Source organism: Schistocerca americana, chromosome 3 (assembly GCF_021461395.2).
Source record: "Schistocerca americana isolate TAMUIC-IGC-003095 chromosome 3, iqSchAmer2.1, whole genome shotgun sequence".
NCBI classification, from domain to species: domain Eukaryota; kingdom Metazoa; phylum Arthropoda; class Insecta; order Orthoptera; family Acrididae; genus Schistocerca; species Schistocerca americana.
The window spans coordinates 160,848,933-160,867,181 of NC_060121.1; positions in this window are offsets into that span (position 1 = coordinate 160,848,933).

The window sequence follows — 18,249 nt, forward strand, 5'->3', positions numbered from 1 at the left end:
TTCCACTGAAGAGTTTGAGTAGAGCGTAGTGTGTTTGATTTGTTATTCATTTAATTACTGTAAGTTTGTTTATTTAATGGGGAGCAAGACATTTAAAGACTGTTGGTATTAACTCACCTAGTTGCTGCGTGTTGCCAACTCGTTCCAAATGGCGTACTACTTATTCAATGGCAAGGCTGTTGATTACTTGGTTACTGTGAGTACAAATTCACGCTATTTATTTGTTACCGAAATTGTTAAAGTGTCTGTGTCGTGATTCTATCACTAGCTACGTGTTTGAGCTAAATTCACATAAACCTTACATTGCCTACTTAAAATTTGTTGCCAGCAGAAACCCTTAAGAGACAAAGTTTTGTCACTGCTTATGTTAACCTTTACTGGGAGCAATATTTCATGTAGTTAAATTTTGTCTTCAAATGTGTATTTCTCTGATGTAATAAACGAGTGATAAAAGAACAAAGCAAAAAAAAAAAAATTATGAATCCTGTTACAAACCGGACACAATAGGAAGGACCAGGCCCCTTTGCTTTTTTCTTTTATCTCTCGTTTATTACATCAGAGAAATTTCAGGCGTTTCCTCTCACCACGAAGAACGCAGTGGCCGGCGGCTTTCGCTTAACGACTCAGGGCAGTGGCATTCACGTAGAGTTCTCAGTGCTAACAGACAAGCAACTCTGCATGAAATAACCCAGAAATCAATATGAGACGTATCGTTAGTGCAGCGAAATCTGACGTCACTGGGCTGTGGCAACAGACCACCGACGCGAGTGCCTTTGCTAACAGCACGACAACGCCTACAGCATCTCTCCTGGCCTCGTCACCATATCGCATCGACCCTAGACGATTGAAAAACAGTGGCCTGGTCAGATGAGTTCAGATTTCAGTTGGTAAGAGCTGATGGTAGGGTTCGAATATGCCGCAGACACCAAGACGCTATGGATCCCAGTTGTTGAAAAGGTAATGTGCAAGCTAGTGGTGGCTCCATAATGGTGTGATCTGTGTTTACTTGGAATGGACTGAGTACTGGTTATGTTACGCTACCTGGAGACTGAGACGACCTGCTAAACCCGAAGGACAGGACAGGTAGTTTAAATCGAGGAAAGGTGCCAAAATAAGGGGATGACAGTTACACTCGACATCCAACTTAATGATTTGATCAAACATTACAAGAGCCCAAAAGAAATTTTTTTTTAAAACACACAGCTTTATTCTTTGGGACTTAATTACCAGCTGAAAGCAACTTTAATTTAAAAACGGCTGAAAGCCAATAACTTAAACCGCAAGCATAATCCGAAATTTAAAAGGCAAGCCTTACCTTACAACCGCTCTTTATTTAAGCTGAAGGCCCAAAGAATCTGAGATTTTAAGAGCAAACAGTTTGAATTCAAAATCGGCTGACAGCCTAACACTTAAGGCTAAACATCATTAAATTAAAAAAAACAAAGGCGTTTCTTAAAACAGTTCTTAACTACGCAAAACTCGACCAAAATTTTAAAGGCAAAACCTTACCTTTAAACAGGCTGAAGGCCCAAAGAATCAGATACTTCAAGAGCAAACAAGTTAATTTCAAATCAGCTGAAGCCCTAACACTTCAAAATTCCATAACATTAATTTTTTTAATACCAAAGGCCTTACGTGAAACATTTCTTTAATTTTGCCTGTAAGGTGTCAGGAAAATCCAACACCTTCCATGAAAACCCTGACATGATAAGCAAATCCAGTAGTATGCCACATAGCTCCGAATAAATCGTGACATTAAATTAACCAAAGTAATACGAGTAACGAGTGAGCAAATGAAATACCACAGACTAACAAGAATGCCTAAATGCATGTCATACCTTCCCACCGTGAGACAGACGCAGATCCGAGGGAAGAAACGAGAACAGAAGCCGAGAGCAGAACCGTGTTAAGCTAGAAGGCCCTACGATAAGGGACGGACACCCACGTCGCAAGCTAACCACCAGGACCACCCCCCAGCCCATGTTAAAAGATAGAGCCCTCCAGAAGAACAGTATAGGTCTTACGATAACACTAAAAGGGCCACACCAGCTGCAAGTTTTGGTGTGAGACTTTTTCGCGTCTCTGTTACGTTGCAAACTTTAAAAACATTGCCCCACCACGAAAAGTATAACGTTTCTCATTGGATAGACCGAATTTTTGTAGGCGGAGCTTAAGGTTAACATTGAGACCCTGATTGGTCAGATGAAAACACAGCCAGATAGTTTTTTTTTAAACCAGCTTCGGTAAATTGTAGTAAGGAGAAGTTAGGAGAGAGTTGCTTTCGAGACGGCGAGATGTGAGGAGCTGCGCCGCCCTGACGCTGCCTAAACACCGACAAGGTAATGAACGCACGCGATGCCGCATTTTTGAGCGCATAAGGCTTCACTCAGAACTGCAGAAGTCTCATCTGTTACATCCCCTTTTTACGTAATACTAGTGTCGATCGTCAATTGAAGCTCATGGTATTCACATTTTATACGTAAGTTAAAATCTGACACGCGATGATTTTTCTGTTATATAATTATTGAGAAGCCACATCAGCCACTGTAATTTACTACAAGTTAGATAAGTAATTAAAGATAATTGAGGGTCACTGTAGACCATTTTGATAGTTTTCTCTATTGTGAAACTTAATTTAAAGCTAGATTATAGATGTGATATGGCATAGGTCATCCTTCGATCCATTTTAGAACTTGGAAACCCATTCAGGGAATAGTCGTTCACATTTTTGTTGAACGCAGTTGGTTTTTATCATCCTGTATTAAAACATTTCCTTTTATCAATACTGCAATTTATAAACAATGTTTTGTGAGTAGAATAAAATTTCCAATGGTAAACTTAACTGCTTTTTCGACGTTATTTTACCAGCTAACTAAAAATAGGAAAGCCTTGAACCCCTTGCACTAAATTTAGTTAGTATTAAGATTCTTTTACAGGGAGTGCAGTGGATCTGACGCTGAAATCATTAAGTATTTGGTTATATCATCGCTAGTCTCACTGAATTCTTCTGAACTCTACATGTCATGCGTGGTCTGGCGTCTCCGTTCCAGCAACAGGTCCCAGGTTCAAACTAGTCAATTTCCTAAAAAACACGCTCAGAGCGTCGTTGCGCGAAAGTGCTAGGGAGACACGACATAGAACAACAGACACCACGCAGAATGTCAGAAGGCTGAAGGCCTTAAGAGCGAAACAACTCAAACTCAAAATCGGCTGAAGGCCAAACACTTAAAATTCAACAACATTAAAACCTTTAAAATGCCAAAGGTCTTACGTGAAACCTTTAAATTAGGCTGAAGACCTAAGGAATCTTACGCCTTAAGGGCAAAACAACCTTAATTTTTTTTAAAGTTGGCTAGAAACCATACAAGTAGAAACAACAAAAACAAATAAAAATAGGCCACGCAAGGGCGCTCAGAAGTTCCGAGGGTCGGCCTGGAATTCAAACACTAACGCTCGCTTAGGTGAGAGAGGCAGTCGGCCCAACCATTGTCGATCTGACGACAACCCAGCCGACAGACAGTCAACGGACTAAGCGACAGGATGTCCCAACAGCCCACAACGAAATTCCAATGACAGAATGTGAACGGTTGGGTCTGGCTGGTAGTTTAAGTAAAGACTTAACTTTCGCGTCCGGGATCAGTGAGCCACGGGCCTCGTAGCAATGAGAACAGCCCCTCACACTCCGACCGCGCGTGGGCACAGCCAGCGGCGCCGGCCATACGTGCGACGGAGACTTCGCCGCTGCTCCACACCAACCAACCAACCCCCAGGCCCGGAAACGGTGAAAGGAGAAAGTATATGTTGGCTGATGAGACGACCAAGCGAACGACCAACCAACGGTCGTCCCGCTCCAATCTCCCTCCGTCGGACAGTTCATGTGTGTCACCAGCAGTCGGCGAGCACTGGCTATCCGCGCCTCACCGGCGCTCCGTCCCCCGACTTCACTGCTGCTGCGTCCCGATTGCACTGCTGGTCCGTCCCGAACTTACTGACAGACACACGGCGACCTGGAAATACTATCGGTCGCTCCAGAGATGGTACGACAGTGCACTTATCGATACGCGCTGCTGCTGCCGCTCACGGGCAAGAAAGGCAGGAAGTTGGTGACCACAGCAAATAGAATAAGAAAACGAGGCGGCAGTACCGTAATAGAAGATGACAAACAATAATTGGGATAAAAGCGAGCCGTACACGGCTCAGAGACCATTTTCCGCCATTCATGAACTTCATGTTCGCCAACAACGATAGAATGTTTTTGAGTAACTATGCGCTGTATCACTGGGCCACAACTGTTTGCAGTTTGTTCGAAGAACATTCAGGAAATTTCGAGTGAATGATTTGGCCACCTAGATCGCCCGACGTAAATCGCATCGAATGTTTATCGGACATAAACTACAGGTTCACGTACAAAATCCTGCACCGGCAACACTTTCACAATTATGGACGGATATATTGCACAGGCAGCGTGACTCAATATTTATGCATGGGACTTTCAACGACATGTTGAGTCCATGCCACAGCAAGCTACGCTGCGCTAAAGGAGTTTCGACACGATATCAGGAGGTATTCCATGACTTCTGTTATCTCAGTGTATGTTTCTATGGCAACGCCTAACTGTTGCTGCGGTTCCAAGCACAAGAATAAACATTTTTCGCCAGCAGCCATTCGTAGTTCAGCTGGAAGCTAGCAATAGCGTTGGCAGATGCCAGCGATCTTTATTTATCGATTGTACTACAAGGTGACTACGGCATGATGGCTCCCGAGTGGTATGTCTCTTGCCGGCCCAACTAAGTAGAGAGATGCAACTCGTGGCACATGTTGCCACAAAACATAACGGTCAGTCTCTTACGTCTAAAGGTAGGGTATACCACTTTTGACACTAGATGTCCAGGTGCAGAGGGGCCTGATCTGGATAGCAGAGGTGTGGGTATCTTTAGGGAGTAGTAAATGATAAGATATAGGTTTATATGAACAAAAAGATCGTTATTCCCTACAGAGGTACAGACAGGCGCGCCCAAGTCGGATTACAAGGTCATCAGCCAGTCTTGGTGTGGCCGAGAGGGGACACCTTAGAAATGTAAGTCGGTTCGGAGCTACAATCCTTAAAGGAGTCAGGAATGAAAAACGTCTTAACCAGCTGGATGCCAGTGCCTGGTGGGGTGTGTGACTTGCGGCTGACGTCCTTCGGCTATAGCTAGTAGTCAACATGTGATCCTTGTCACATTATTATTATCTGCGACTGCCCTCGGTAGCTGAGTGGTCAGCGGACAGAATGTCAAACCTAAGGGCCCGGGTTTGATTCCCGGCTGGGTTGGAGATTTTCTCCGCTCAGGGACTGGATGTTATGTTGTCCTCATCATCATCATTTCATCCCCATCGACGCGCAAGTCGCCGAAGTGGCGTCAAATCGAAAGACTTGCACCCCGACGAGAGGCCCTAGTCACATGACTTTTTTTTTTTTATAATCTGCAGATCAAGTTTCACAGATACGTACCTTTGCTGAAGCGACACTCTTACGTGGCCTATAGGTAAAAATAAATTACATTTGAAAAACACGAAATAATTATTAAACTGACTGCGCGAACTGTACAGTGGGGCATAAATACGTACGTTGGAACTTAGACAGTGGCAACACGGCTATGGAGACACTATGCAATGGAATCTACTATTGTCGCAGCTAGCACACGTTGTTGACATACCTACCTTACCTCCGAGCATACGGACTCGCCCGTACCACGTTACCGGCGTGCGCAAAATCGAGGGAAACACAGCCACTTGTGAGCGAGCGGTCTAACATAACGGTGTCACTATGTTTTCGAAACAGGGACAGCGGAGTTGGATCAAGATTGCATGAGCCAGAGGTCGTACAGCACGACAGTGTCATCAAAGTCTTCAAGAGGCATGTGGGGATTCGCCATTGCCGTTCAGAACAGTGGCATGTTGGGTAAAAGCTTTCAACGAAGGTCGGCAAACTGTGTCAGACATGCATCGGTCAGGTCGTCCTAGCGCCTCTGAAGAAGTGCATGCTGTTGCTGCGTTAGTGGACAGTGTTGTATCATGATGGGTTCCACATGACTTGACGGAAATGCAGAAGCATTTTAGAGGAAAATTATGCGGACATAAGAATTATTGACTTTCATGCGTGTAAAATGTTCCAAGCTAGACAGCATCAGGGGGCATCAGTCCGCAGCTCGTGGTCGTGCGGTAGCGTTCTCGCCTCCCGCGCCCGGGTTCCCGGGTTCGATTCCCTGCGGGGTCAGCGATTTTCTCTACCTCGTGATGACTGGGTGTTGTATGATGTCCTTAGGTTAGTTAGGTTTAAGTAGTTCTAAGTTCTAGGGGACTGATGACCATAGATGTTACGTCCCATAGTGCTCAGAGCCAATCAGGGGGAATCAATTGCCTCTTGGGGAAATAGAATAGATGAGGTATCCAAATCGTTCAAGGTTGCCGTAGCACGAGTAACAAATAAGGAACAATTAAAGGATGCAATAGAATTGCTGTATGCTCTAGGCTCTGCATGTTTTATTCAAGGGTTAGCGAATGAAAGAATACAGATGATAGTACGCAGTCGAGGCGAAATCATTAATTTAAGTGAGACTGTAGAACTCGCGCAACAAAAAGAAAGTGCAATCATGTTAATGAGAGAAAAGAATCAGAAGTCAAGGGAAATAAGCGGGCAGAATTATCAAAGACACCAACCAAAGCAGATGAAATATTACAGTTGTGGTAAAATGGGACAGACATCCAAGTACTGCAACAGAAATACCAAAATAATATGGATGCAGACACCCATCAGGGCAGAAGATGCACATAGATTTCAAAATTATTGTTACCATTGTGATGAAACACGCCATACGGATGCGAAATGTAATAAAACTATTATATGCGATAAATGACAGAGGCGTGAGCATAGGGAGAAAGACTGTCGAACTCCTAAATGTTATCGGTGTAATAAATATCGGCATGTAGCATCGCAGTGTAGAGAGAAAATAGAAAAGTTCCGAGGCAAAGGTATGGGAAACGAAAGAGGTGTTACGGGCAGCAGTCACGCGCAGCCACCGTTAAATGGCGCAAGGTGAGGGTAGCAGGCTGCGAAGCTGAAAATGATGTAATGATGCCTTATAGCAATGAATTGGGTAAAGAATTGATGCTTTTAATAGATACAGGAGCCCACATCATTTGATGTTAATGAGCTATGGCAGGGGACAACTGACGCGAGTGCCTTTTCTAACAGTATGACATCACCTGCAGCGCCTCGGTTGTGGCCTAGACTGCTGGAAAACCGTGGCCTGGTCATATGAGTCCGCATTTGAGTTGGTGAGAGTTTTTAAGTGGGCTGTTTAGGTTTTTATGTTGGTAACGCCACGTAGCGCTCTGTATGAAAATCACTGACTGTGCTGTGTGTAGTCTGTGGCTGGTTGGACTCATTGTTAGAATATTCGCTTGTGCAGTGTTGGGCAGTTGGATGTGAACACCACTATGCCTATCAGTTCAGTAGTTAGTGCCTTCAGTAAGTAGAATCTTTTATTTAGCTGGCAGTATTGGCGCTCACTGTATTTCATTAGTTGGTGTAACGAAGATTTTTGTGGGGTAAGTGATTCAGGAAAGGTATAGGTTATTGTTAGTCAGGGCCATTCTTTTGTAGGGATTATTGAAAGTCAGATTGTGTTGTTTAGTGATAATCAGAATAAGTAAAGAGAGAAATGTCTGAGTACGTTCAGTTTTACTCAGCTGTTTGTAAATCAAATAACGTAAGACGTTTCAAGCTGACGGTAGGTTTCGATTGTGGTGCAGACCCCACGAAGCCAAGGAGCCAAGTTGTCAACAAGGCCCTGTGCGAGATGGTTGTGGCTACATAATGGTGTGGACTATGTTTGCATGGAATGGGCTGGATCCTCGTTATGTTAGGCTGCTTGGAGGCCGTTTGCAGCCACTCATGGACGTCATGTACGAAAACAACTATAGAATTCTTATGGATGTCTATTGCTTGCAATTGGTTTGAAGAAAGCTCTAGATAGTTTGAGGAAAGATTTAGTCGGCCCAATATCCCAACCTAATTCCAATCGAACATCTGTGCAATATGAGTTCTGTCAGCTCAGTGTCTTTCTCTATGCCAACACCTAAGTGTTGTTGCAGTTCTCAAAACGAATATATATATCATTCTCTTGCAGCTGTTCGTAGTTCAATTCAAAGCTGACAACTGTGCTGCCGGGAACCAGCGATCTTCCTTTGTCGACTCTGCTATTCGGGCTACAACTTACTGTAAGGGCTATGGCTTGCCGGTGTCCCTCACCAGTGCAGCTAGGTACAGAGACGTAACTTGATGCAGATGTTGCCACCAAACATAATGGGCAGTCTTTTAGATGTAAGGGTAAGGGGATATCACTTTTGACACTAGATGCACAGGTGCAGGGGCTTTATCCCTTTTCTCTGGCAAAGAACTGTTTTGGTCCCTGGGTGGTCGACCGGCCTGCACAGCTGTGTGCTAACCCACCCTCCTACAGACTTTCCAGCGGGCTGGTTGCCTCCGCCGAACAAAAACTCCTGTGGCCGTCGTGTCTTGAATGTTTGTGTACGCCAGCGTCGACTTTTTAATCTCAGAGAGCACTTGCGATTTATTTATTAGATTTGCATATTGATTAAATGGAAATATATAAAACTGACTCTACCCTATCGAGTTTGGGCTCGAATGAAACTTCTTGATACGCAGAATACAATGGTGAGGTCGAAATATATAAGAAATGAAGGTCAGGAGAGCACGCCACCTTACAATGATACATTAGAAAAGTTTGTTCTTTGGGAACTACAGTACAAGTGGAACACGTCCTAACTGGCTAGGTGCCACTGCCAGAGAGTGTATGTTAACTGGAGGTGAAGCCCTTCAGCTGTCTTCGTCAACACATTGTTCCTCTACTATGATCTGGATTGGCTATAGAGAGCGAGGGCAGACTGTCAGCAGGTCACACCCTTAACTAGTATCGATGGTCTCTTAGATCGCTACAGTTTTTTGTCTTGTGATACTTCACACATCCCTGTCAGGTAAAGTGCATTCTTAGGTGTACTTTCCTATTGGATGGCAAGTGACACATGCTAGAAATCTGGCATTGTTGCTGCGATTTGTTTCTTAGTTTTAGGCCTTGAGAGCACTCATAGATGTACCATAGTGTTTGCATGCCATGTTTTTGTCGAACGTTACAGTTTCTCCATGGTGAGAAAAGCTAATCTTCTACATGCGTTTTCGATGAAAGAGGGATGTGTGTATTCAACAACGCCTCAGTGAATTCTCAGATGAGGAGTTTGATGAAAGTGATAATGACGCTGATTTCTAGTATTTAGTGATCGCGTACTAATTTGGAGAAGGAAACTGAAGGTCATGAAGTGATACGTGATGATGACTGAGACGCGTACTTCTTCGGTAAGAACACAAATATGTTTTCGATGGAGAAAACAGAACTCGCTAACTAATATAAGAACAAGGCATCGCAATATTGTCTTGCAGCTACCCCGTCTGCAAAAAATTCCGGAAGTCTCGGAGAAAACTTGCTGTTATGGAGATATGAGCCTGAAATACAGAATTTTTTTTTTTTTTTTTTTGAGAAACGAAAAACATCAACCCTTTGTTGTCCTTGTTTGACGTAAAAACGAGATATCCGCGTCAACATTGTGGTGTTCCGGTTTGCTTGATGAATTATGGAGGTTCTGTATGAAACACATGCAGGCTGAAAGCAATTACAATCCAGTTCAGTTCCTCAGAAGAATACGGAAGGTAATTACTTTATTCTTGATATTTAAAATAAAAATTTGGCATAATTTCAGCCTTGATAGTATTATGTGGTGGAATAATCGCCCTAAGGTTGAAATGATATTAGTAAACTCAAAATGATTCCAAATACAATTTGTCATAATTGAAATGCGTTTTTCCGTACAGTTATGTTGCGAATGTGTAATACTATCTCCCTGATGATAATTGGTGGGTGAATAGAGAGGTAACGATGTGTTGTTATTTTAGTAATACATAAAATTAAAATAAGGCGCCAATTTTGATGTGTTCTAGTATTCAGAGTGTTTTAAATTCTGCTTTGTTTAAAAAACGCAAATATTCATAAAATTTGTTTCCAAGAAGTGTAACAAACGACAGAATTATATTCACCAAAACAGAGGTTTTATACATAAAAAATAAAAAGGCAGTGTGAGAGATCCCTCCATACTAATGGTGGTCTTGTCAGCATTCACAGTAGCTATGGGTTAAAATGAACACACAACAGCTGAACCAATGATTTTACGTGGCATGTAGGACACAATAAATTATGCGTGAATGATTCAAGAAAGTATTTTAAGCAAAGTTCGAGATAGTTATTAAGCTGGCTCGGCGAATTACACATATGGCCATAAATAATACATGTATGATCGCCTGTAGCTTCTATGGGATTTGCGGATGGCAAATAGAATATGGCTCCGTTGAACCTCTGTAATAAATACAACACAATACACAAGACGCTAAATATCCTACTGAGGAGCCGAAGTAATAGTTATGGTTATCTGTCAAGACCAACACACTAGTAATTCTATTACTTAGAGCTTGCGTCTCTCCAAGGGAGCAGACATTTTCATCACCTTGAAGCTGGATGTTTAAAGTATTGCGAGATGGTGTTTATTCGAGGATGTACCATTCAAACTTTAGATAACATATACGATGTATTCCATGTGAAGTTCAGTTTCTAAGTAGGGTGACTACAATGAATTTCACGTGAAGTTCAGTTACTAAGTAGGGTGAGCAGTTTGTTACGCTACCAAAAATTGTTAGTACAGTTATCCAGGACACGACCGACATTGATAACAGTCACTGTCCAGTAATGAAGTTGAATGTTAGATTGTTTAGACGAGAATATTACACTTCTCTCTTATTACAGTTCCTGTTAAAGACAATTACACTCCTATGGTTCATTTAAGTGGGCCCATCATATATATCGCTGAGCCCAACACCGTAGTTATTGATCACATCACGGTTCAATAAAAAGTGTATTAATGTAGATTACAGATTTCACCTGAAAATAATGACTTTTATTACAATTTCTGAGTTTCGCAGTTAGATGTGCGCGTATTGTTGCGTACTGAATGCACATGACTGTGGGGTGAACCAACACTGAGGGTGCACTCGAACGTAGACATTACTCGAGTACTTTTAAACTATCGGCTGGCAATTCTGTGTGACGTCCCAGTACTTACAGACTGCCGTAAGAGAAAACCGTTATTTTGAAAACAATGTTGTTCTTTCGGTCTTCAGTCCACATACTAGTTTGATGCAGCCCTCCGTGGTACTCTGTCCTGTGCAAGCCTCTTCAAAATCCTTCTCAATCTTCTTACTGTATTCATCTCCTGGTCTCCCTCTACGATCTTTACCCCCACGCTTTCCTCCAGCACTAAATTGGTGATTCCTTGATGTCTCAGGATGTCCCCTACAAAACGACACTGTTTTTCTTCTATCTGTGAATCTCCTCGGTTACATATGTGAGTGCCATATTGCCAATTAAGGCAAATTTCATGAAATCATTAATTAGTGCATTAACTAATCAATGCTGTAGGTCATATTGTAGTGCGAAATTAAGGCAACAAAACTATGCAGTGTGGTCAGAAACAGTGTGAAAAACCTGTAAGCGTGTTGCAGGGTAGGCTGTGCTGAGAAAGAAATAAAACATTCTCAGTGGTGTGCCAAGTCAATTAGCACTGAAGTTAGCCAATCAGGCTGCTGCGCACGCAAATTAAAGTGGCCGACCAGACACAACTAGCGTCAACTGTTCTCAAGTCATAGACGACAGAACAGGAGAATTCTCAGCCTTTGGCTCGGATTCGATCCTCATTACCATCAAAAGTGCAATTCTTGTGTCGCTGCCTTATTCGGCTACAAGAAACCAAACGAAGGACATGTTTTGCAACACCGTTTAACGCAGGCCACATGAATTTGTTGGCGCAACGGCCTGGTTGGCTAACTTCAATGCTTATCAACTCGGAAACGGGGAACGTATCGAATTCTTTTCTTGACAATTGTTACTCAGCACCACCTACCCTGTAAGATTCTTACAAGCTTTGAACATTGTTCCTGATCAATCCGTATAGCTGACGTCCGGAATCTAACAGTGGTTATTACAACATCTGCTCTGTAAAATAGTGCTTGCTGTGAGCTTTCAAGTTAATTTCTATGGAGATAATAAATTGTACATAATTTAAAGTATTTACTGGAACTTGAGAATGCTAATCTTTCAGGTGGTTTTGGTCACCTTTCTCAAATATAATTACTCGCTCGTAGGATTTGGCATGTAACGAACTGTAATACTGACTGGAATTAACTGTAACTTTTAATTAACAATGTCCTAATGAAACCCAATTACAAAAATGTAATCAGAACACTTTAAATGAGGATCTGAATAATTAATTTAAGTGAAATTAAGTCTAAATAGAAGTGTGAGGTTTTAATATAGTTTCTGCATGTCAACAGATAATTAAACTGAAAATTACATGAAAATAAAAAAGTTAGTTATTTAGGGGACTAGAAAAACGTAACAGATGGAGAGGATCCAACTGGTACGTCACGACGATATTGCATTTCCAAAGGCATGGGCACTGTGGCAAATACAGCAGTTATGAAATACATGAAATGTACTCACAGTTGTGAATATGGACAACCATCCGGTGTATAATGGAGTGGCTCGAAAGCAGATTTTTCGGTTACTGCGAACGGTCCCTTTATTATTAGGCTATCCAAACACGCTTCACGGTCAGACTAAAACTTCCATATGTCGTCATCCAAGTGTCTACAACTGCCACTTTTACATCCATTACGTATATTCCCATACAGAACTGAAAGTCGTTTGCTTGGTGTCAGTGTACAAATACGGAACTGCAGTACCCGTGACCATCGGAAGTAAGATGCAATATTCCTTCTGACTTGAATGCATATGAGCAAACGTTTTCACTTGTCACGCAACAATGGGCAGATTGTACAACTCACGCTCCGTAGCAATGCTTCGGTTTGACATTCTCTAGATGCGTGTAGCTAAATGTATAATACTTTTCATATCATTACAGAGTATTCAACAAGATCACTATGTAACTCACATATTTCAGTCTCTTGTAATTCATTCTTATCTTTATCATAAATGCGTGTTAATTCATGAAATTTTGTCACATTTATACCTGATTACAGACGATTTTAGGCAGAATAAACTTAAGTTGTGTCTGTGTTATACCCACCGTCGATTATTGAACAAATAGGTGAATTGGCCAGTGATTTGTGCAATGAATAATATCTTCTTCGGTTACAGACTGTCAACCAGACCAATGAATACCATCAGGATCGAGAGGTTGTACCAGCTTTCGAGGACATCATGGACGTCATTGGTTCTAGAGGAAAGTTCCAGAAGAGATTAAACACTGTTTTCATTTGCTATGGCACAATCGTCAATGTGCTGAGCTCGCAAATGTACAATTTCGTTATGCAAACTCCTGATCACTGGTGTCACGTCCCTGGGAGAGAGTTCACCAACTTAACTCTTGATGAGTGGAAGAGCGCCACTATCCCCAAGTAAGATATATATTTAGATATAGTCCATGTGATTTTTATTTAACAGCGGCTGAGAAAACGCAATCTCTTAAATCAATAACAGATATATATCAGTAGGAATGTAATAGTGACTTCCAATCTGATTTGACCTTTGCCTGTCATGGAGAGACAAATGCATGACGTCATCATATCCTGCCCCCCTCCTAAGCAACGCCTCTCCTAAGCCATGCTCCATTCTCCTACCCACACCCTCTCCACCTCCCTTACTAAGCTATCTCCCGTCCAGTAGTGTTAGCAATTGCATAATGTATGCATGGCGTCGCACATATCTGCACCATTGCTAATGTTAGTCCATTTGCTGTACTCTGAGGCCCTAAAATGGTGAAACATAGTTACATAAAGAATTTGAAAAGGTATTATTGGCTTAATTTGATGTATTTTCTGATTTCGATAACGCTGTTGCGAGTAGTTTGTGCATTAAAATTTGTCTATTGAACATGCGTAATTTTCTAGTGACCTTTATCTCGTAATTTGAAATTTTGCAGAAAAAGAGACATGAAGTTACAGCTAGTTCCACAGCAAAATCAATAACTTATTTTTGTTTAGCTATATTTGAAAGTATTTGTAAGCGGAACTTAAAACATTTTTGCTCACTTACCATGTACTATAATTTTGAGTTCTTAAACCACTCTATTCTAAGTAAAAGGAGCTGAATTTTGATGATGCGATATGGGGGCTGCATCTGTAATTCCAAATAATGTTCAAGGAATGGTGGGTACAAGAAACGAAGTCTCATCACCTGAAATTTGTAAAAGTTTTTCGGGAACGGTTCACCTTGGCCTTACCAAACACCATTTTGGGAGGGGTGGATGGGCGGTAATGATAATAAAGTACGTTGTGCACAAGAGAAATACACCTGACGTTATGGACTGGCTAATATAGCTTTTAAATCCTTTAGATTTTAGCTGTACTGGGTATTATTTTCCACTGCGATCACAAAAACAAAATTTCATCGCCTAACGTGTTAGAAGTTTTTTGTTGTGAAAACGATAGTGCGTAATGTTCTACATTGGAAAAACTGGAACTGTCGTTTTCTGGCGAATATGAGTTCTTATTCCCATTTTGTTGGTTTTTCCTGTGGAGCCTAGAAAGGTGAAACATTATTATTTACTATTAACAGTTTCGAGAGAAAGCAGCATGTGTTATTGCAAATAATGCTCAAGAAACAGTGGATACAATAAACGAACTATCTTCAACTGACGTTTTTAGAAATTTTTCGGTAATGGTTCCCTTCACCAAACACCGTTTTCGGATAACGATTGCAGGCTTTCAAATAACTACGCACCCTCCGACTCAACGTTGAAATCTTTAAAGTTTCGGCTGGTTTCGTTGTCTAGGGCTGGGATACGTAGTTGCCGCATTACAGGACAAATACTGCCGAGTCTACAGTATACGATAAGAATGCACACATGAATCGAATGGTCAAAGGTTTCTATCACTCGGCAATTGCGAATTATGAAAGTAACATATAAATTTATAATTGAAAGATTGCAATTAAATAAAATCTGCAGGTACTATCTTAACGACTTTAAATGATGAGTACGATAGTAGAAGTACTTTTGAGAATGTGGTATATTTCTGTAAAACACTTATTGGTGTCGATGGCCCAGCAATTAAATAAAATATAAGTTGAATAACAGGGAAACAATAGATTCCTACAGGGCGTAATTAGTTATGAACAACAACACAGCTCGCGAGACAATCACTTCTAAACGCACTCTACGTCTTCACTGTAGAAGCCACGGAATTCTCACAAGTGCACAAGTCGGCACTCCGAAGTTCCTCTATCTGCCGCGACCACGCGCAAACTGCTCCGCTGTCAAAGTCTTTCCGCCGACTGTGCGTCCGTCGCGCTGTACTGTCCGCATCCAGCACTCACTCCCGTGTGTTCTGTCCCGTACTTTCCACAACCGCCCCGTGTCCTCTCCGGGAATTCGCTTCCATCCAGTCTCCCGATTCACGAGCGCTGTGATTGGCTAGCGTCCTCGCGCCATGTCTTCATGCCAACGCACAGTCACAATCATAATGAAACATATACCAAATACTGGATTTACATTTAAATAACTTGAAATTAAATAAATATTCCTATGGCTGGACCATAAACACGCTCTAACACACATTATTAAATACATAAACAATTAAAGAAACATATCAAAAGAAAAGAAGCAAAAGGTAGGCCAAGAGCCTAATGTTTCTGTGCTTTCTAAAACACAGTAAATATTTAACCAATTTCTTCATGAATAGTATATATCGGGTATAAACAAAGACATAGATGAACAAAGATATATATAACCATGCTGCTACTGTTTTTTCGTGTAACTGTGGAGTACTTATGGCCTGACGCGATCGATAATAATCGGCTGCTTTGACCTCCAATAACTCATGTACTATTCAAGTTACATGCCTGTCATTCATACCAATTTAGGTTTACAGTAATAGCTTTCTAAAGATATGGCGATCGGCAATATCTGATGAAGCGTTTACATTTTGGAAATTCGTTGCTGGGTGTTACTTGTATAATTCATCGACAGATACTAATCTTTAAACTAATAAAGGTACTGGAAATCTGATTACAGCATCATAATCGTCGTTCAAACAATAGTAATGTACATGTTTCTTCTTGAGGTATCATGATTCATCTGTCTACTATTAATTTCTATACGAACTGTGAAATGTCTGCCATTATTTAAAATATCGGGGCGCCAATGTTTCAAGTCTGCAGTAGGTGTAGCGTGGCGGGTAAATAATGAAACACAACTCTTCGAATCCTCACGTCCTTTGGGGCACCAACCTACCTTCATGAGGGACACCAATTGGCAGTAATGATTCTGACAGGAAAGCTTAAAGTGATAGTGCGGCTCATGACACAGAAGTGTAACAGAAGAGAACGCACGGTCAGCTCGGACTCTCTGCCGCCATTAAGCTACATCTTGCCAGCTACAAGGTACTGTAGATTACCTGAAAACTATCTTGGAAGGTAAAATTAAACAGGCGTACGTACACAGATAATTCTGTCTACAGGCGTTACGTTTCTTATTTTTCGTCATATTCCACACCTCAGCCACCTAAAAATATTACTAACATGACTAGTAGATATCAAAATTAATTAAAAAAAGTAACGCTTAAGAATCTACAACCGATGCAGTTCACGGGTGTCTTTCCCACTGTCTTACACACCAAATATACGCAACAATGTGACCAAAGCAACGAATTAAAATTTCACAACTACCAAATAAACTGTTCTACCTATGAAATAACGATCGCTAACGAGTCAGAAACAACCGCTTCCTAATGAAAGTGTCACGACTTACTCATTGCCGTCATTGATTAAATAAAATAAAGTTACGTACAAGTCTGTTTTCTGTTATCTCGTACCTGCTGGACTTGGTTTTTTTTTTTTTTTTGTTCACACTTTAATTTTCTCTAACAAGAACCCCTTTAGTGCGAACTCACAGGTTAAATCTTTGGTAAGACTAATTTGAAAGTCTTGAGTTAATAATCATGACGTGACAAATAGTGGCAGCTAATGACTCACCATGTACATCCGGAGGATCACATAAAATTACTGTCCAGAAGTTGCAGAGATCAACCTTCTATGGGATGTATCTATTACACTTCACAAAGAGGACATCGTCGACATTCAAGAAATTGTCAGAACAAACCATTAACTTGCACCATGAACACAGAATGGAAAATGGCGTTCCACGGAGATCACGAAGGTTCACATCATCAATATCGAACCGGACTGCTTGGGAGTTACAAACCATGGAGGACGTTCAGAAAGGTATCCACTTTTAAGGAATGCATACAGAATCATACTGGTGTAACGGGGTGATGAGAACTGATGGAATGTGATGGTATGTAATCGAATGCGAAACTGTCTGCCTTATAGCTTATGTGAAACTGGCTAAACTTTAATGCATAGTTAGACATAGTGCGATAATATATGGTTCAGTCAAGGAAAAAAAAAACATCCAAAGGCTGAATTTGTCATGTTGTTCCAGGTGGTGTGATCTGCAATGTCATGCACTTTTCAGGAGTGAAACTATGCCTTAAAGAAGTATGATTCTTATACGGAGACCAAGAATCAAGCGGAAGCAAGTTATTTTGATCAGCTGTGGCCCAAAAGTAGTACTCATACAGTAGATGTATTTCCCTTAAGCCCATTTTCCCACTCTTGCTTGCTGTGACGTAAATATTCACTACTGCCCTTCCAAGATCACCCACACGAGGAGGAATCGTATGTGCCAGAGCACCTCAAATTCTCGAAGCACAGTAAATAACTTTCCAGCCAATTTATCATCTACATTAACAGACACAAAAATTGTATACAAAATGCGTCAAGGCCTTGATGTTCGGATGTTCGTTGATAATAATACAACTCCCTTGGTGCCTCTAGTTTCCAGGGTTCCTTTCAAATGCATTTCCTATTCAAACCCAGATTTGTCGAAACTGAGAAAAAATTCCTTACTGAATGATGGGATAAGTTTCTTTATCTGATCTATAAAATTCTGGGCCGATTCCACATCGTCAATTTGATTCTTTGTTTGAAATTCCGTCATATTACGTCTTCCAGTTCCGCAGCACAATTTGAAGTTACGCAGCGAACCACTGCTTCCCTTAAAATC